Genomic DNA, 20,712 nt, shown 5'->3' with positions numbered 1-20,712 from the left:
GTCTTTGGTGGGAACACAGAAGGAGAGGCCAAGCTGAACCGTCTTGGTGAATTGAGTTCCGGACCTGAGGCCAGGAAGCGGATCACTACCCTCAAAAGAGGGACAGGACAGCCCGCAGACTGGGACCGCAGGGGGGCGCCCAGGCACCGGCGCCCCAGGGGAGCCAGCATCTCGTCTCGTATGGGTCCCTCCCCTCACCGCTCCCATTTTAATGGCTCTTTGTGGTTAATGCACACAGATGCCCAGGATCTTTCCAGAATGATTCATCCCCTGCAACGTTCCCCCTGGGGTTTGGCAGGAGTTACCCGGTTTGACTTTTAATAACATCCTTAGCAGTAAATGCTGTTGACCAGGCTTCACTCCACGCGGGTGGGAGATGATTAGTGGGATTTCTGACACGAAAGCCCGAGGGCTTAGGAGACGGCTTCTATCAACCGCCAATCGCTCGAGTATCCTGCCCCCTTCGGGAGAGCAGGTTCGCACGGAAGAGAAATTTGCCTTCCTTCCTTCCCCCCTGTCATGTCTGCGGGGTGTTCGCTTGCTTTAATGGCACCTCCCAGAGGGTCGGGCATTTGCTGCTAACTCTCCTCCTTGACCCAACCTGTCGTGGGAGACAGATACTGCGGAATATTGCGGAAGTTTGCTTCCGTTCCAATAAGCAGAAAATGCTCAGGCTACCAGGGGGTGACCTTGAAAAGATCCAGCGCCCTTGGGAAAATAAAGACGCCCACTAAGTCCCCGAGGCCTTGAGAATTTGCCTTAAGAGGCCTCGGGGGATGAAGGGAAAATACCGTCTCTTGGCCTAAGTGTCGGATTTCTAGGACAGAGGTAAAAGGATATGAGTAGGCGGGGGACTGCTTGACGCCTTTTTTTTTTTTAATTTTTTTTTTCAACGTTTATTTATTTTTGGGACAGAGAGAGACAGAGCATGAACAGGGGAGGGGCAGAGAGAGAGGGAGACACAGAATCGGAAACAGGCTCCAGGCTCTGAGCCATCAGCCCAGAGCCTGACGCGGGGCTCGAACTCACAGACCGCGAGATCGTGACCTGGCTGAAGTCGGACGCTTAACCGACTGCGCCACCCAGGCACCCCACTTGACGCCTTTTTAATTTCCACTTCTGCCAGCTCCAGGGAGTCCCCTGCTGAGGAGCAGGCCGTGATTTGGTGGTAAGGAGTGGCCTAACTTGGCCTTGCCCACCGTGGGGGGGAGGGCCGATGGCGCTCCTGCCTTGAGCCCGTCCCATCAAGGACGCGAAGCACGAGCAGTAAGCAGGGGGATGAGGCGGCCTCACTCTTCCGTCAGGCACCACACACAAGCCCCCACATAAAAGACAGAGGGTCTGTGAGCTGTGAGGCCTCTGTGCTCTGAGGGACACAAATATCCAGGGAACAGGGGCAATGTAAGATAGTAGCCCAGCCAAGAACCGCCCCTTCCATGGCCCATTTCCTGGGGTCTGGCCTACGGGAGCAAGCCGACCGGTGCGAGGTGGCCTTTGCAAGGGGACTGAGGGCCAGCCTGGGAAAAGGCTCACCCTGTGCCCTCTGCCAGGGCCCAGACCAGCCTCCGTTGGCCGGGCAAAATGGGTGGGCTTCCCTCCAGGTACCTGTGGGTGGAGGGGGCCCAAAGAGCCAGTGGGAAGAGGCTTCCTTGCAAAGGGGAAGGAGCCAGGCAGGATGGGTTGGACCAGACAGCCAAATCTGGCTGGTCCGGAGGGGTGGGGATTCTGAGGACCGCGTCCTTGGCTTCCACAGTAGAAACGCATTGTGTCACAATCTGTAGTCTAGGAGTCCAAAGTCGCAGCGTTGACGGGGTTGGTTCCTCCCACGGGTTGTGAGGGAGAAGCCGCTCCAGGCCTCCCTCCCTCCTCGACTTGTGGGTGGCTGTCCTCTCCCCGTGTCTTCACACTGACTTCCCTCTGCGTGTACGTCTCTGGGTCCAAAGTTTCTTCATTGATAAGGACACTGGTCATATTGGATCAGGAGCCCACCCTACTCCAGGACGACCTCAGCTTAACTAGTCACCTTCACAATGACCCTGTCTGCAAATAAGGTGCCATTCTGAGGTCCTGGGGGTTAAGACTTCAATATAAGCAGCCTGTGACACCCTGGGACCCTGGCACAGGATAGCACGGCCTCACTCCTCACTGGAAAAGGGTCCCTATCACGCTGCTCCCGGCTGCAAAGCATCCAGCATCCCAGGAGTTCAGGTAACCCTCGGGGAGACCTCCGCACCCTGTGAAACTCCAGCAAGGAACCGGAAACACCTGCCATGTCCTCCAAGTGGCTCTGGCTGGTCCTGAGCCGTGGCGGGGACCTTGGTGCCGGGAATGCAGGTAAAGCAGGGCGGGAGCAGGACCACACCTACCACGTCCCTCGGTCTGGAAGCTGGTGTGTTTCGTGCGTACTTGGGGCTCCCAGGGATGCCTGCCAGGTGGAGAGATCTCTGTCTACGCGGAAGGGAGCCAACAAGCCGGCACTGACGGCACATGCCTCCCTCTCTCACCGATTGGGAGGACAGCAACGGGTGTGTTCTATCCCCATCCATCTCTGTAACCCTGGAAACTAGCACAGCATCAGTGCTTGATACATACGTGGAGAATGAATGGGTGAACGAGAGAGACGAGGCATTTCGGACCGCTTGAAGGAAAGTCAATTCATCAATTAATCATTCCATTAGAAACTGTCTACCCACAGCTGTGCTGGGGGCCATGAAGAGAACCCAGGACTAGATCTCATGGCCCATCAACTCAGTCATTGGCTCAGCAAAGAGTTTATGGAGTGCCTTTTCTGGGCCAAGAGCTCCGTGAATCCTCGCGTCACCAAGACGGCGCTCAGATCAGCCGTCCTGAAAAACAGACGTAAGTGGAATCAGGCGTCAAGGGTCACGCCGAACTATGCGGTCCCGGTGGCCAGGACGCGTCAGAGTTTAGCAAAGGAGAAATGGAGGTGACGACTGAAACCCACCAAGTCTTCGGGAGAGGACGGCTCTGCGTTCGTCACAGTGCAAGGCAGGGTGAGGGGTGGGGACACGGGAAACGGGACGGGAGTCACACAGGATGTAAGATGGGGTGACGAGGTCAGAGAGGAGGCCACGTTTACGCTTTCCTGGGACCAAGCGTTGGAGAATCCTGGGAAATGGGAGATGAGTCGAGAGCATTTGATCCTACAGATCGAGGCTGGACATAGCTTTCCCACCAAGGACAAGACAGTAAGCGTTTCAGGCTTTGTGGGCCACCTGTGGTCCCTGGTGCAACTCTCCACTCCGTGGTTGCGGTGTGAAAAGAGCCATAGAAACATATAAAGGGGTGAGGGTGGCTGTGTTCCAATAACACTTTATTTATAGATGTTGAAACTTGATTTCATATAATCTTCACTCCGTGAAATACTTTCTTCTTTTGTTTTCTTTTCCAGCTGTTCTGGTCTGTTGGGGCTGCTCTAACAGAATGCCATCGGGTCGGGGTGGCTGACAGGAACAGTCTATGTCTCATTGTTCCGAAGGCCGGGAAGTCCAAGATCGAGGCACCTGCACGTTCCGTATGTGGTGAGACCCCGCTCCCTGGTTCATCAGTGGCTGTCTTCTCCCTGTGCCCTCACGTGGCCCTCTGGGCTCTCCATTCTTCTTTCTCTCAGTCTCCTTTAGACATTCATTGACACGGAGTTTGGTGTTCGTCTTGGGTAAGCAACGTAACAATTTGACATACGTGTGTATTGCAGAGTGGTGGCCACAAGAAGCTTCGCTAACATCCATCGCTTCACGTGGTTACAATGTTTTTTTCTTGCGCTGAGAACTTTGGAGACCCAAGCTCTTGGCAACTTTCGGACCTACAGCACAAAAGTGCTAACCAGGGTCACCGTGCCGCATTACGTCCCCAGGGGTTATTTATCTTATAGCTGGAATTTCTTCTCTTTTGATCACCTTCCCCCATCTGCCGCCTCTGGTGACCACTCTTCTAGCCTGTCTATCAGTTGGGGTTTTTCTTTTTAGATTCCACATATACGTGAGATCAGATGCTGTTTGTCTTTCTCTGTCTGGCTTATCTCACTCAATGTGACACCCTCCAGGTCCGTCCGTAATGTCACTAATGGCAGGATTGCCTTCTTTATGACTGTGTAATATTCCATCGTGTGGGGTCTCTCTTTTAAGGGACACTAATGCCATCCGCGAGACTCTGCCTTCATGACCTAATCACTTCCTAGAGGCCCCACCTCCAAGTACCATTACGTTGGGGGTTAGGTTTCCACATATAAATTTCATGGGACGCGAACATTCAGTCCATAGCACCAGCCATTTAAAGACAGAAATCCCATCCTTAGCTTGTGGGCCCTACAGAAACAGGTGGTGGTCAGATTTAGCCCACGCGCCACAGTCTGCAAGCCCCGGCGAACACTGGCGTTTCTCAGGCTTCCGTGTGAAGCCGTAGACGCTGACCAGTAGGGCTGGGGTGGGACCCGGGACCCTCAGTTTCTAACAACTCTCAGTCCTCTGTCTCCGCCTTCTGAGAACCACTGAGGCAGAGGCCAGAAGGTGTAACAGAGGCATCCGAGCAAGGTGCACAGGCCCTGAAGGAGTCGGCCCACGGCGCCTGCAGGATGGAGGGCACTGTGGTTTCCTGTGCTGGGGGGTGGGGGGGGCACCTTAAGTACAGGTGGAATATTCCACAATGAGCACGTTTCCAGGCGAGCGTTGCCGGAGGCATCGGCACTTGCCAAAAACCAAAACGCGGTGTCTTTTCCTGATTTGCGTGTGTTGCTTTATCGTGGATGGTATTTGGCTGGGTGATACTGTGATTTATAAGAAATATGTATTTGGGGGCGTCTGGATGGCTCAGTCGGTCGAGTGTCTGACTGTTGATTTCAGCTCAGGTCCGGATCTCACGGTTCCTGAGATCGAGCTCTGGGTCTGGCCCTGGGCTGACCGTGTGGAGCCTGCTTGGGGTTCTCTCTCCCCCCTCTCTCTCTTCTGCCCCTCCCCTTGTTCAAGCTCCTTCTCTCTCCCCGTCGCTCTCTTCCAAAATAAATAAATAAACTTAGAGACAAAAGAAATACGTATTTGGTCTTCGTCCCTATTTCTGGCACACTGCTCCTAAGACCCTTGGCATTTCCTAAGTGACGACAGCATAAAGGTGGCTTTTGTCATGTTGGTGAGGTGCCCTTTGCAAAGCATCTGAGGGGCCGGCTGCCGGGAGAACCAATAGACTAATTAGAGGGTTGTAACATTCAATCCCACGCCCTGACCTCGGGGGAGGGGAGGCGGCCTGGAGTTTGGATCAGTCACCGAAGGCCAATGATTTAATCAATCCCGTGTAATGAGGCCTCCAAAGAAAAACAAAGGATAGGATTCCGAGAGCTTCCAGACTGATGAACACGAGGAAGTGTTTGGAGCACGGACGCTCCCCGCCCTTCCCCACGTCCCGCCCTCTGTGTCTCCTCCATCTGGCTGTTCCTGAGTTCGATCCTTTTATGAGAAACCGGTGATCTAGCGAGTTCTGTGAACCACTCCGGCAAATTCACCGCAAGCAGAGGAACAGGTTGTGGGAGCCTCTGATTTATGTCCCGTCAGTCGGAAGCCTAGGTGACGGCCTACACTCGCAGCTGGTGTCTGAACCCCGAGGCTGGGCTGTTGGAACCGCTGATGTGTGGCCGGTAGGTCAGAAACACAGGCCACCGCGTGGGCGGGCGTCTGGCGGCTGAAGTGGGCAGGGGTGCGGGGTGGAGGCGGTCTGGTAAGACAGAGCCCTCAACCTGCTGGTGTCTGAGAATTGCCTGTTGACATGAGGAAGCCCCCCTGCCACACACACACTCTGGAACCGGCCGCAGGAACCCCCGGAGCTACAAAGAGCCTGCCCCTTTTGTAGCACACGCGGTGACAACGGGCCGCAGGTCTTGGGGGCCTGGGGGGCAGCGAGGAGAATCACCCAGCGGCTCCGAAGAGAGAAGCTTCCTGCTGAGGGCCGGGGACACTCAGCGGAGCCGAAGCCTAGCTCTCCGGTCGCAACGTTCAAGGTTCCCTGAGCTGTGACAGCTGGCGAGCCAGGTCGAGGCTACAAGACCCATCTGATGGCGGGACCCGAGGCCTCCCCGCTGAGCGTGTTGCCGCGTCCTCATCATGCACGCACGTCTGAAACGGAGCCCAACTCGTGTCGTCTTAACCACAGCCGATGTGGCTAATGTGGCTCCGTGTAGTTAATAGACACTTGGTAACAATTAAAGCAGGAGATGAAACAAACACGTGAAGTAGCTGGGGACCAGCTTGTTGTTCGGTGCGCAGCGTGCCCCAAGAATGATTTCGTACTTTTTTTTTTTTATTTTTTTTACTGTTTATTTATTATTGAGAGACAGAGAGAGACAGAGCACGAGCATGGGAGGGGCAGAGAGAAGGGGAGACACAGAATCTGAAGCCGGCTCCAGGCTCCGAGCCGTCAGCACAGAGCCCGACGCGGGGCTCGAACTCACAAACCACGAGATCATGACCTGAGCCGAAGTCGGACGCTTAACCGACTGGGCCCCCCAGGCGCCCCGATTTCGTACCTTTAAAATAATATGAGTAACAAGTGGTTTTTTTTTGTAGAAGAATGAAACTACAGAAACGCAAAAATACAGAAGCGCAAAAATACGGCTGGTCCTGAAAGTTGTTCCCTCCCCCCGCCCCCCAGGGGCCCTGGGGGGATGTGAGCAGCCCCTAGGGCCTCCAGCCCCTCCTGCCTCTCCTGCGCCCCTGCCCATGGCTCCCACATGGCCTTGGTGTGATCCAGACCCGACAGCAGGCGTGGCTGGACACGGACGGACTGGACCTTATAGTCTGTGTGGACCTCGGTCTTCAGAAGCCACGTCTCTTGTCTTTTTCTCATTTGTCTTCGGCTCTCCAGGGTATGATTTCTTCTGGCAAGCTGCTTGAGTACCCAGCCCCTCCCCACCCGGAGGCTAGGATAGCGGCCCGGCCCCGGGGGGGGGGGGGGGGGTGGGGGGAGGGGGGTCTGACCCACCCCCTTGCACCCGAGGCTTCCTGCCAGACCTTGCCCGACGCCTTGGCCAGGGGGAAGATGCCTGGTTTTCCCGGCTCTGGATGGAGTCAGGTCTAGAATCCTCCTTGCTCTCACCTGCATACATTCTAGCCACCGGATGTGCATCTGGAGAGGAAGCTACCCTTTAAATGCTGGTATCCCCCAAGGGTTACACCTGGGGCTCTAGTGAGCGAATTGCTTCCAACGTGCAAAGGTCTTTGGGGTCCGGGAGCCAGGTCTGATGGAGGGGGAAGGAAGCTGGCTGTAGCGTGGACGTTTGGAAAAGCCAGAGGGCAGTTCAAGGGCACTGGCACCTCGGGAGACGGGAGACGGGAGAGGAGGAGGAGAAGGGGGCGGGGGGAGGGGCGGAGGGCAGTACCGCCTTACTGAGGGCTGAGGTCCCGCAGGCGACAGGATCTGTGCCTGCCCCTTCCTGGCCCCGCCGATCAGTTAGCTGGTTAGTCGCGGCTGAATGAAGACAAGACTGGCGTGGAAGGTCGACCAGCCCAGCCTCCCCTTTGCCCTCTCCTCCCCCCTCATCTCCCATCCCCACAGCCTGGGGTACAGTCCCCCTCCCGCAGAGGGGGGACAGAAAGTGGAAAAGCAGGGGGTGGCACCTGGTGGCGGGTGCCCAGTCTCTGCCCTGCGCCACCCCTCGGTCACGGTTCAGTGTCTGAACCTGTCTGGGCCCCGCTCCTTCTCGGGCCTTCTGCACCCGTGGTTGAATGCGCCAAAGGACGCGTCTTTGTTAGAGTCATGACATCTGGGGACACGCCTGCACTTTGGGTTGGGGGCTTTGGAATTCAGCGTTACAATCGACACAGGTTACTGAGCGCTCCCACTGCCAGACGCCCTCTGTCTACGGGTCCGCCCGCTGGTCCCCACGCCCGCCCCATCCTGGGCCGTCCCTTGGGTCCCACACCCGGGCTTCGGTGCCCGACAGCATCTGCTGTCTGCAGCGCTGACTGTAATATCCCTGGGAAGCCGCTGGTGTCGGCAAAGAAGGAAGTTCTTTCACGCGCTCCCTGTTGCCAAGGCAACCACTTCCGTAGGCTCCAAACATTAATATCTCTGGCCCTTGCATCAGTTTCCCGGGGAAGATTTTTTCCTGCAGTGACATCTAGTGACCACAGGGCGGGGAGGAGAAAACACCGATGATTTATGCCTGTGCTTGAGGGTAATTTTAGAGCAAGCAAGTGCAGGGGACCCTCCGGCTGCTGAGACCCCTCTGGCCCCACCCCCAGCCTCTGGCCCCACCGTGGGTGCCCCTCCAGCCCCTCACCGCCCTGGAAGCCTGCGGCTCGGATTCCGCAGTGCATTCTTAGACACGGCAGCGTGTGGTCAGAAGCTGCTTCTGGCCGTCACTTCTGGCCACAGTAGCGTTTTTAAGGCACTCCTGCACTTTTTCAGCTTGGGTACCGTGCGTCTGCATTGCCCGTGCAGATATTTTTATTTTGTGACTCATTCCGGATCTCGGGTTGCCTTCCTCCGACACTCAGCAGGAATCTGGACTTCCTCCTCCAGCCGTCAATCGCTGCCCCGAGACGGGAGGCCGAGAGACCCGGACAGCAAGCTCAGGACAGGAGGACAAAGGGTCACATGACACGTACAAGGGATGGTGATACAAGCCTTCGCTGATCAGACCCCTCCAGTGACCTCGAACGGGGACACGACACGGACAGAATCTTCCCCACGGGCCAGGAGCTTCTTGTTCAGGAGCAACAGTCCAACCTTCTCTCGTGGGGACCCAGGAGGCACAGATGGCCAGTCCGGAACGAATTCAGGACTCGGAAGGTCCTTCTGCTTCTGGGGAGATCATGAGCCCCACTTTCTTGGATCGCCCTGGTTTCCACCATTGTCCACCCCATGGGGGGGGTCCGCCAAGGGCCACTGTCCCTCGTTCCTCTTGGTATTCTCACCCTTTGCAAGGTGACTCTGCAGCTGCCCCATCGCGAAGCGCCCTCTCTGGTTTTCCACTGCGCTGGGAACCGTGCTCAGCCCTGGATAACCCAGACTAAACAACCCAGCGAGTGCAGACATGAGGGGAAGATCATTCCAGGCATGGGGATATCAATGAGGAGGGCGGAGGTGGGAATGGGGTCCGGAAAAAGTGAGGTGAGTGAGGGCAAGAGCGGGCCGCAAAGGTATTGACAAATTTTCAGTGCGGCAGTGATGTGATCTTACCTAGGTTTATAAAATATCCCTCCAGATGCTCGTAGACTGCGCTAGGGAGGAGAGAGGGGCGCGGAAGCAGGAGGCGTTCAGGAGGCCATCCCTGTGGTCCGGATGAGCGAGGTGATGTCTGCAGAGACAGGGAAAACAGACAAGAATCCAGGTCTGCTGTGGAGGTGGAACTTACGGGAACTTATTAGTGGCAACGGAGGAGACATTTACAAAGGTCTGGGCCCAGTGCAGGGAAAGAACAAGGCCCAGAGCCGTACCCGGGGGCTCATCACAGCATCTCCAGGCCCCAGGACCGGCGCGGGGAGCGGCTGCCAGGACTTGGAAGAAGGAGCACGGGTAAAGACGACTTCCCTGAGAAGAGCAGCGACGGTCAACCTGAAGGGACCCACAGGGAGGGCTCTGGGGAGATAAACACCCCAACTTCTCCCCCTCTAACACCCTGCTGGCTGCCCCAGTCACTAACCCTCTGAACCAGAGCCCCAGGTTGATGCACAGGCAGCCTCGCGGGGCCCAGAGGTGGTGGGCCTGAGGGGACAGAGCTCTCTGGCTCGTGGGCAGCGTAGGGGGCAGTGCAAGGGGCCCCGTGACGTCTGCTGGCCGGTCCGAGCCTCTGAGGCCCGGGCTATCAGGGTGATACCAGTACTCACCGACTGGGAATGGTTGTGTAGGAAAGAGGTCAACGTGCAAGGCCCCTGACCTACAGCAGGTGCTCAGAAAATGCCAAGTAATAAAAAGGCCGGAGCCTTGAATCATAAATCACGTGGACAGGTGCGTGGCTCAACGCACAGCACAAGGAAGACTGGAGATCGGCGGCGACGTGGGGTGAAGGCCTGAGAAGTGACCTTTCTGGGAATTTGAAGCATGATGTGATTTGACTTTGAAGTAATTAATTGGAAAATACCAGTCCCGGGGCGCCTGGGTGGCTCAATCAGTTGGGCGTCCGCCTTCAGCTCAGGTCATGATCCCGCGGTTCGTGAGTTCGAGCCCCGCGTCGGGCTCTGCGCTGACAGCTCAGAGCCTGGAGCTGCTTCGGATTCTGTGTCCCCCTCTCTCTCCGCCCCACCCCTGCTTGTGCTCTGTCTCTCTCTGTCTTTCATAAATGAATAAATGTAAAAAAAAAAAAAAAGAAAAAAAGAAAATACCAGTCTTGTTCTTTCTCAGGGAAGCTGTTGTTTATGCTTGTGACGTTGAATAGACTTCATGGATGCCACCAGGAGGCACATGAGCCGTGCCCTGGCCACTCACGTGTCCCTGCCACGGCTGTCCCATCTTCTCTGTTCTAGGTGCTTCCATGCTGACACTCAGGCTCAATGCCAGCCTGCAGGTGCGTGTTCCCCTTCCACGTGGAGCTCCCCCCGCCTCCCCCTTCCCGTGATCCCTCCATCACCTCTGCGAATCGAGACGCGACCGAGGAAGAGGAATGACAGGAGCTCTCCCGTGTTGCACGCCCAGCCGGCTGCCACTTAACCTGGGCTGTGATGCTGTGATTTGTGGTCAGAAGTATCTATTTTTTTTTTAATTTTTTTTCAACGTGTTTTATTTATTTTTGGGACAGAGAGAGACAGAGAGGGGCAGAGAGAGAGGGAGACACAGAATCGGAAACAGGCTCCAGGCTCCGAGCCATCAGCCCAGAGCCCGACACGGGGCTCGAACTCACGGACCGCGAGATCGTGACCTGGCTGAAGTCGGACACTTAACCGACTGCGCCACCCAGGCGCCCCCAGAAGTATCTATTTTATCCCTACTTGGTTCTGGCTCAAAGCTCCTAAAACCCTTGGAGTCTCCTAAGTGATAAGAGTCACAAAGGTGTCCTTTGGTAGGTTACTGAGGTGACTTCTGGAAAGCCCCTGAGGATGGGGGCTCGTTAGCTGGAGAACCGACAGTGTGACTACAGGGCTGGAAGCTTCCGTCCCACCCACTCCCACAAGAGGGGAGGTTGGATGAATCGTGGATGGCCAATGGTTTCATCAGTGGTACCTATGTAATAAAGCCTCTATAAAACCCCAAACAGACAGGGTTTGGGCCCCTGCTGTGTTGGCGAACACGTGGAGATGTGGGAAGGGTGGGGGGTCTCAGGGGACATGGAAGCTTCGTGTCCCTTCCCCACACCTTGTCCTGTTCATGCCCTCCATTCTGGCTATTCCTGGATTATACCCTTTTATAATCAACTGGTGACCTGATAAATCCAATGTTTCTCTGAGTTCTGAACGCCAGTCTGGTCAATTAATGGAACCGAAGAATGGAGCTGTTGGGACCTCCACTCTGTAGCCAGTCAGAAGCACAGGTGACAAGCTGGGCTTACGACTGGAGTCTGAAGTGGAGGGCAGTCCAGGGGGACCGAGCCCTAAACCTGTGGGATGTGACGCTGTCCCCGGGTACAGAGTGTCCGAACTGCGTCGAACTGTAGGACAACCAACTGGTGTCTGAACCCTGCTTGGTGGTGTGGAAACTGCCCCCTCCCCCACGTCCTAATTGGACGTACAATCCTCAGCGTGATGTTTCCCCAAACCAGAAACCTTTCCAGCTACGCGTGGAAATGTCTTCGCGTGGAATTGGGAAGATCACTACAGGAAGCCCTCGCTGGTTAAGCTGACCAATATTGGGGAGAATAAAAGTAGGCGGGGCTAAGGCGAGAAATTAGGTGTCTGAAAGGTTCCCTGGAAGACAGATTATGAGCTCTGTGTGCGAGCGTGTGCACGTGTGTGTATTTGGTCTTGTCTGTCTGCGTGCGTGTGTTTGTATAGGCGTCTTTGTGAATGTCCGTGCTTGTGTGTGCCTGCGTATATATGTGTGTGCATTGGTGTATGTGCGCGTATGTTTCGGGGATCAGGGAATAATGCACTTGCTTCCTCCCTTGTGCCCCCACCCCAGTAGATAGCTGGTCCTTGGAGGGTTGTGCCGGAAAGGATCCCAAACAACATCGGAGGGACTGGGACGCAGCGGGCCCGGAGTGAGAAGAGCCAGCGAGCGAGACGCACGTTCTGGAGCAAAAGACAGAGGCCGGTTTGGGGAGAATTCAGCTTCTACGCCCAACCACCGGGAGGCCAAGCCCAGGAGGGCTGTATCACACGCACTGCCGTTGACTTCTAGAGTTATTGTTGATGAATTCATGCATTGTGCCAACTTGAAGATTTACGTTGGTGTATTGGATTTAATCCACACGTTGGATTTGGATTCCTAATTCGTGGAAAGAGATCGTCTGGCTCTTTTTTTGGAAGTCAGAATGGGAAGTTTACGTAAGAAAAGCTTCCGAAAACGCATTTGGAATCTTCTCCGGCTGCTCTCTGGCGGCGAGGTCTCTGTCCTGGTCTCAGGTAAGCGTGTCCCCGGGAGTTGGGGTGACCAAGGAAGGGTCTTAGTTTCCTTTCGTGGAGGCTCGGACAAATACCTGTCTGCTCAGATACTCTAGACATTCAGAAACAAGGAATATGTGCAGATTTGTATGCTAGAATTAAGGCCCAGCTTGACCTCTGTGAGAGGCACTCAGAACAAGTACTTCCCCGGAATCATTCTTTTCAGAACCTTCTAGAAGTTGCCCCTCTTCTCTCAAAAAGAATCAGAAGTCCAGTTGGGAAGGGTGGAGAGCTGAGATTTGGGTGTCCAGCATCACGGCTGAGACAGAATGTGCCACTCAGCCCCCACGCCCGTGCAGCGAAGAGGGAAACTGATTCACGTCAATGTTTAAGGGAACGCTGAATCTCAGGGGTTTGCTTCCCTCTGAGAGCCACTCAGCGGTGGACCAAGTTTTCGGCGGCTTGGACGAGTTTCTAGGAGCAAATTGCTGCAGTCAGACGAATGTTTTGAGCCAGTTATTAAATGCAGCTGCTATTCAAAATCAAAGCATATAAACTTAGAAATGAGCTGTATTTAAAAAGAAGCAATAAGCATTCAAAACTCGCCACTTCCTCTTCGACTAACGCCGGTGCTTTTGAGGCTATTGATGTCTGTTGTGTCTGTGTGGCAGAAATCCGATATATATATATAATGGGGGGGGTTACTTTGCATTTCTTCCCAACTCCGAATTTAATGATGTCACGGTGATAGCTTGCAAAGTGGCCGCGGTGGGAGTGTTTATACCCTGGAAGGCAGCGGATGCTCATCGGGGCTTTTCCTCCGGGCAGCTGGTGGGTTCACGGTTACCGGCTCACCACTGTTTGTCGTCCCCACGGCGTAAGGGACATGAAACCGTGGTCGGGATGATATGCCCAGGTAGGGGAAGGATGCGGAACAGAAAACACACGCGCGCACGCACGTGTGCACACACACACGTGCACACGTAAGCACACACTCCTTCCTCTGGCTGGAGGACGCCTTTTGAAACAGACGGCTGGCACTGGGCTTGTGTCTTGCATTGCCCGTGCTCGCTGGGCCACCTCCAGTGCCCGCGCTCCCTGGCTGCGGTGGAGAAGTGGTCACCGGGCACAGAGACTGGGCCCGCGTCACGGCGCCCTGGGAGCATCCAGGGCGAGTTCTTTCTCTCCAGCATTCTAAGCCCTCCGTCAGCAGCGAGCTCAGTCTGGAGGACGCTCCACCCGGCAGGGGGGACCTAGGATGGCAGAAACGGGCCAAAGAGGCGACGTGGGTCTTGCCTGCCTGGGCCCCGGGGAAGGGCTCTCCGAGTGAGGGCTGGGTCCCGCAGCGAGCCTGCGGGCTGAGCCGAGGACTATTTTCGGCCGCTCACGGGCACACACCAGACTGGGAAGAAAGCAGCGACAGTAGCAATCCTCGAGAATGAGACAGGAGGGGGTTTCGAGGTCGGTTGGCACCCGACTTCGAATCCTGACTTTTAAAGAACACGTCAGGGCAGAAACGCAGAGCAAGGCCCAAGTGCAGGAACCAGCAGGCACTCTCGGAGCGGTGAGTCCCTGGGCCAGCCAGGGGGGTCTCAGCGTGGCCTCAGGAAGGGGCGCACCTCAAGTGCTAAGGTTTAAGGGGGCAGGAGCTGGGGGGCATTGGGTCTTGACTCCCTGGTCTGAAGATTTTGTTGTTCTTTAAATTTTTTTTTTTTAACGTTTATTTATTTTGGGGACAGAGAGAGACAGAGCATGAACGGGGGAGGGGCAGAGAGAGAGGGAGACACAGAATCGGAAGCAGGCTCCAGGCTCTGAGCCGTCAGCCCAGAGCCCGACGCGGGGCTCGAACTCATGAACCGCGAGATCGTGACCTGAGCTGAAGTCGGACGCTTAACCGACTGAGCCACCCAGGCGCCCCAAGATTTAGCTGTTCTTTGAGCCGCCACTCCTGGTAGAGATACGCTCGCACGGATGCTTACGGCTACAACCTAAGGGGTCCTCCGCTAGGATCAGTGTATCATACAAAGGACGAGTCAGCAATTGTGGGACGCACGTGGTAGAATTTAACTCTCAACTTGGGGAAATGTCTATCATATGTTTTTAATATAGGCAAGAGAAGGAAAAGGTACAAGGGAGTGACAGAGCAGGTTTATGGGCACAGAAGGTTCTGGGATGAAAACTACCAAACGGCTAACAGTGGCTGCCTTGGGGATGTAAGGCTGGAGAGACCGCCTTTCATGTCTCTCGGATACTGTCTATCGAACACATTTTTTGAGTTGTGCGTGTGTTTTTATCATCTGCAAAAGCAGTAAAGAGCAAGAAACTATAACCGGGGTCCAGTGACTCATTTGGCAGGTTCTCCCATGTGCCTGGCCCAGGGAGGGGTCAGGCAGCACCTGGGGCTCCACCCCCGCGACCCTCGTTTTTAGGCGCAGATCCTGGTCTCTGATGCTGACGGTGGGCAAACCCACAGATAAGCGACACGGGTGAAGACTCATCCACTCCCCGCCGAGCTCTCTTGTTTAAAACCCGTTTCCCCCGCAGAAACATTAACCTGCAATTTTTAAAAGCATAGGGCACTGGCATGGGACACATGGATGGCTCAGTGGGTTGAGTGTCCCCCTCTTGATTTGGGCTCAGGTCACAATCCCAGGGTCGTGGGATCGAGCTCCACATTGGGCTCTGTGCTGATCATGGAGCCAGCTTAAGATTCTCTCTCTCTCTCTCTCTCTCTCTCTGCCCTTCTCCCTCACTCTTGCTCTCCCTCTCTCTTTCTCTAAAAACAACAAAAAAAAATTTAATTAAAAAGAATAGGGCACTGGCACAGCCTACCGGCTGGAAGAGACAAATTGGCCAGAGGCGGTCAGAGGGACATTTTGTGTTTCCGCTGTCCACAGCAGGTGCTCAGCTCCGCCTGGTGACGCTGCTGTATGCTTGGAAGACGCTAGTGTTGGCCAGGGAGGGGCAGAGCATTCTAGATCCCTATTCCCCACGTCCACACGCGTTTCTCACATATACAGAAGAGTGTTAACTAAGTCAACATAGCTGATCTCCACCTATGTACGTCACTGGCGTCTAGAAACTTATCCAAACATGGCCAAGGCTGGCCACGGTCAGGCAGATGGAGAAAAGTAGCGAGACTGTACAGAGTAGAAGCATGGATGGAACCCAGGGTAAAGTTTCAGCCATAAATGAACAAAACCTTACCCTCCTATGAGGCAGATAATCATATCCATAGCCTGTCTTCTGTCTTCAAGATTTGAAGGCTTGTGGCGTTTACAATGCAGATCATATCCTGTTACATCCGTTTGGTCCCCGTTTGGCTTATTCGTAGATGGATTCATGAAGTGAAGTGGAATATGTGACACGAGCAAGACTTTTCCAGAAAGCAACGTATAACCGGAAGGACTAGACTGCTGGGCATGTTGTGTTGTAAACCAGCCTGGATGGGGCTTTATTTAAGATGACAGGAGACCGCCAACTCTAGAGGGCAGATCGAATGCCTGCGTTATGTATCTGCCTTCCCAGATCTCATTGAAACAACAAGAAATATTAAAAATTTTTTAAGTTGATGTATTATTTTGAGAGAAAGAGAGAGGGAGAAAGAGAGGGAGAGAGCAGGGGAGGGGCAGAGAGAGGGGTGCGGGGGGCGGGGAGGAAGAGAGAATCCCAACCAAGCTCTGTGTTGTCAGCATAGAGCCTGATGCGGGGCTCGAACTCACAAACCATAAGATCATGAACTGAGCCGAAACCAAGAGTTGGAAGCTTAACGGACTGAGCCACCCAGGTGCCCCAACAACAAGAAGTATTTAAATAACAGAAACATTTAAAATTTAGTAGTGGGTCATGTATGTATGTATGCGTGTATTAGCAGGGGTTTACTCATTTTATTTTCTCAACTTCCATGTATGTTGAGAAATGGCCACATTAAACGTTAAGAAGTAGGAAGAAAAGGAGGAGGAGGAGTTCTGGCAAAGCTGGAAAACAGAGAAGAGAAAAAAACAACAGATGAGGGGTTCTTGAAAATCAATGAATGATACACAGTCGATGGGACCGGACAAGCTTGGTCAGAACGGGAAGAGTTCACAGCCCAAGAGAGGCTGCAGGAAGCCTGCATAGACTTTTTCGGGAGCCTCCGGAACTCAGGGAGCAGGCGGGGGCTGGGAGTTGGGGGGAGGCTCCAGAAGACCCCCAGACCCCTGAGCGGGTGGGTTTGCCGCAGGTCTGTGGTCCTCAGGAGAACATCAAGGTTGTGGAGGAGGGAGGTCCCGTCCGGAGTGGCTTCCGGCCCCCACGTCAGCATGGAGGGGTAAACAGCCGGGAATCTCGGCCGTCAGATCCCCTTACAGGGTTTCTTAAAGTGCCATCCTTGGACCAACAGCAGCAACGACCACGGGGAATGTGTTAGAAATGCCAGTTCTCAGGCTCTACCCCAAACCCTCTGAATCGGTAACCCAGCAGGAGGGGCCCAGTAAACTGCTTTAAGACGGCCTCCAAGCAATTCCCATACTCGCAACATACTCTGCTCCCAGGGTAAACAGTATCTCTCTTTCTTCCCCCAAGAGAATCTCCAGTCCTCTAGTCCCTTCCCCATCCAAGCCAACTATGGAGAATCTCCCTGTTGGCCAATACTCGCCTTACAGGCAAGGACAAGCCCACCCCAAGACAGAGCGCCAAACGCTGCAGTCCGTGAATACTCATGACAAGAGAATTAAGACAGTGACCTTCATCGTTGTGAAAGATGCTCACAACAGCCATCACTGCTGATGAACCCAGATTTTCATTAACCAGCACAAACCCACAGACGAGGATCCTAAGACACTGAAGGAGAGCCAAGTGCCAGAAAGTGGCAAGTTCAGCAAATGACTTATAGGGAAACACGGTTAATATGAGAAGGCGAGAAACAGAAAACAAAATCTAACAATGATAATTCACGGGGAGAGAGTTAGGCTGTAAAGCGCATACTGGTTGCTTATCTGAATTTTCTAATCTATCGGTTATTTTTGTGATATATATTATTTTTTAATTTTTTAAATGTTTTTATTTATTTTGAGGCAGAGAGAGATAGAGCATGAGCAGGGCAGGGGCAGAGAGAGAGGGAGACACAGAATCGGAAGCAGGCTCCAGGCTCCGAGCTGTCGGCACAGAGCCCGACGCGGGGCTCGAACTCACGGACTGTGAGATCGTGACCTGAGCCAAAGTCAGACACTTAACCGACTGAGTCACCCGGGTGCCCCGTGATCTATTTTAAAAGATGGTGGAGAGAAAAGAAAGAGAAGCCCATTAGAATCCTCATTAATATCCTCAGAGCGTTTTGGGAATCAATACTACATTCATTAAACAGGAACAGGCTGCTATGAAAACAATCAGTCAGACAAACAGTTCTTGGAAATTAAAACCAATAAACAACAAAAACCAATAATATTGAAACAAGAGCCTCGGCAGAAGAATTGGATAAAGTAACGGACGTCGCTGAAAAACAAAGCATTATTTGGGGCACCTCGTGGCTCTCGACCTCGGCTCAGGTCACGGTCTCACGGTTCGTGGGTTCGAGCCCTGGCAGCACAGAGCCTGCTTGGGATTCTCTTTCTGTCTCTCCTTCTCTCTGCCCCTCCCCAGCCCGTGCTCACTGTCTCTGTCAAAATAGATAAATAAATGTTAAAAAAATTTTTTAAGTAAAACAAAGCATTGTTTTAGAACACAGGATATAAACCAAACTGACAAAGAGATAATGTTATGATAACGGATCTGAAAGAAATTCACAAGCTGGTCATCGGCAGTTACGGGGATAGAGGACTTTCATACTCGGCTTTAAAAAGTTTAAGAAGAATCGTTAAGTTGTTATTTGAATGGTCTGCCATGGACGTATGACATCTTGTCATTTTAGGAAAGCAATAAGCACACATCTGAGTCACAAGAACCCCTTTACGAAAGCTGTGTGTGTGTGTGTGTGTGTGTGCACGCGTGCGTGCAATGCCGTGTTAAAAGGCGGTACACAGATACGTGAACAGCTTTTTTCTCTAAGTGAGGGGAGTTTAGTCTGCATTTGCTTCAGTAAATAGATCTCGTTCTTACGGTAAACTCTTAGGCAACCCAGTTGACAGGTGACTGGCTATGTGACATGAGGGTCAGAGACTGCCCACTCTCACGGGGGGCTTGTCCGTGAGTGCTGAGTGCTGGCTTCTGAGTTGGGAGCTGAGAGAAGGCAATCCAGAGGAAGTTTGGTTGGGACGCCTCGAGCCCCTTGTGCCAGCCTGGGGGGTGGGGGTGGGGGAGAACTCATTGCAGGGTCCTGCTTCGTCAGCAGCCACAGCTCACGCACAAGACAGTGCCAACTGTTGTTGGGGTTTCATTGCGAGGGTGCAAAGTCACGCTGCGAAAGGCGTGACTCTGGAAAGGAGTGGAAACTTGGGGTCATTTCCGCAGTGCAAGTCAGTCGTGGTACCTCGCTGGTGTGGCCGGCGATCTCAGCAAGGGCACGTAAAACAGAGCATCAGCGGTCACACTCGCGCGCCATTTTGTGACCTGCATTTCGCCATCCTGGCAGCTTTGGGTGGACACGAAGTTAGATTTCGATAGGCGTCCGGGAGTCCCCTCTCTGTCAGGTCTAGTGCCCCTCTGCCCCTCCCTCCCATCTGTTTGCTCTTTTCCTCCCCTGTCCCCAGGGAGCCTTCCTCACAACGCCATGGAGATTTCGATTTCTCAGAATATGCTGGAAGGGCAGTGCCCAGCCTTTGTGTTTCCCTGAGAACAGGCTTGTTATGCCATTCAGCTACTTCACACAAAGCGTCTGTAAACGACACCTTTTCTCCTTGCTAATACCGACCACCTTTCAGAAGATAACGTTATTGCTTTATTGCCCTAAACGTCTTTGCCCCCCGAAGGTGGAGAGTGAAAGGAACAATACCGTGAAGGGGGAAGAAAGATGCCACCCGACTTACCATTAAAAAGAAAATGAGCTCTTTTTATCTGGGGATGAAAAGAGAGCAGATGACGGATGGGGGACCCTCTTTGGAAATGTTGAATCTCTTCCACAAAGACATTCCGGCAAATTCTCCCAATGTGAAGACTCCAGCCATGTTTTTTGGTGGTCAGATGCAGATGTTCCCTTTTCTCTCTAGAAAAGAAAAAGCAAGCACAGCTTCATCTTGAACCACTGTGTCAGGAAAACAATGCAGCCCTTTGGTCCCATTGGTTCTGTTCCTGGCCAAGCGATGACGTCATCGAGGCATCGGATTCTCCCCCTACATAGAAGAAGATTAATGGCAAAGACCACAAGAAGGGCTATTGTTTCGCCAGCTTTGTTCAAACTGGCGGTTAAAATACTTTCTTTCACAAAATGCAACATTGCCCCAGAGGTAACAAAACCCCCTTCTTATGTGATGGGACTTCCCTTCTCTGAGAAAGACCACACACAAGGGACCCAGCCATGCCCACAGTCAATGCCCCTGATTGTCCTGAGTCCAGATTCCCCACCATGAGCCCCAGCTGCCGGGAAGTCAGAACCTCAATGGAAAAGCCAAGGTGAAACAAACCTATTTGGGCTGTGGTCAGGAAAAGAATTCTATGTGTTAAATCCAAAGGTCTTCAAGGATGCCGGAACTTGAAACGCAGACTGTCGATGTTGACCGTTGACCTGCGCTCTATCCGTTGGGCGTCGTGCCGTTGTTTAAAAGCACGATGAACAAGGAGCCATCTGAGAAGCACTGTATAAAGCTCGCTTCTGAGACTGTGATTCCAATCGCTTATTACACGACCTGTCATGGAGCCTCTGACATTCTCCCAGCTATGAGCAGAGCCCCCTCTCCATCCTGTAGGCTCGCTGGGGTCTTGCAGCTGTTGATAGGAATTTACCAAGGCTGGGAGGGCAGGGGGTCCCCGTGGGCGGCTGCTCCAACACGAACAATAACTTCTTCAGGCTGTTGGACTCCCTGGTCCTTGGGCGGCCCCAAACACGAGTTCTGCAAAATGCGTACAAGATGGGAATGCTCTACTTGTAAGGAGATTTGGCAAGGGTGTTACTGTTTATGTAAACAACGGTGAGAAAGACTACCCACTGCCTCTAAAACGTCTTTTGTCCAAAACAATGAAACGCTTTCTATTCTGAAACTCAAGGTTTTCAGTTCCAAGCCCGTGCTGTCCAGCGGTGTTTCCCGGGATGGTGGAAACATTCTGAATCGCTCTCCCGTGTGGCAGCCACTGGTCACGGGTGGCTGTCGAGCGCTTGCCACGT

General features: G+C 53.7%; 1 long non-coding RNA gene across 1 annotated transcript; it reads right to left on the bottom strand.

Annotated features, from left to right (window-relative positions):
- Nucleotides 1-8,433: 8,433 nt before the first annotated feature.
- LOC109502952 lies at nucleotides 8,434-19,636 on the bottom strand. The gene is made up of 2 exons (XR_002161884.2): nucleotides 19,421-19,636; nucleotides 8,434-9,304 (listed from the first exon to the last, which is right to left on the bottom strand). It is a non-coding gene; the product is annotated as an uncharacterized LOC109502952 (long non-coding RNA).
- Nucleotides 19,637-20,712: the final 1,076 nt, after the last annotated feature.

The sequence above is a fragment of the Felis catus genome, chromosome C1 (assembly GCF_018350175.1).
Source record: "Felis catus isolate Fca126 chromosome C1, F.catus_Fca126_mat1.0, whole genome shotgun sequence".
Lineage (NCBI taxonomy): Eukaryota > Metazoa > Chordata > Mammalia > Carnivora > Felidae > Felis > Felis catus.
The sequence above is the reverse complement of the archived record's forward strand: the minus strand, read 5'-3'. Positions and strand labels throughout refer to the sequence as shown.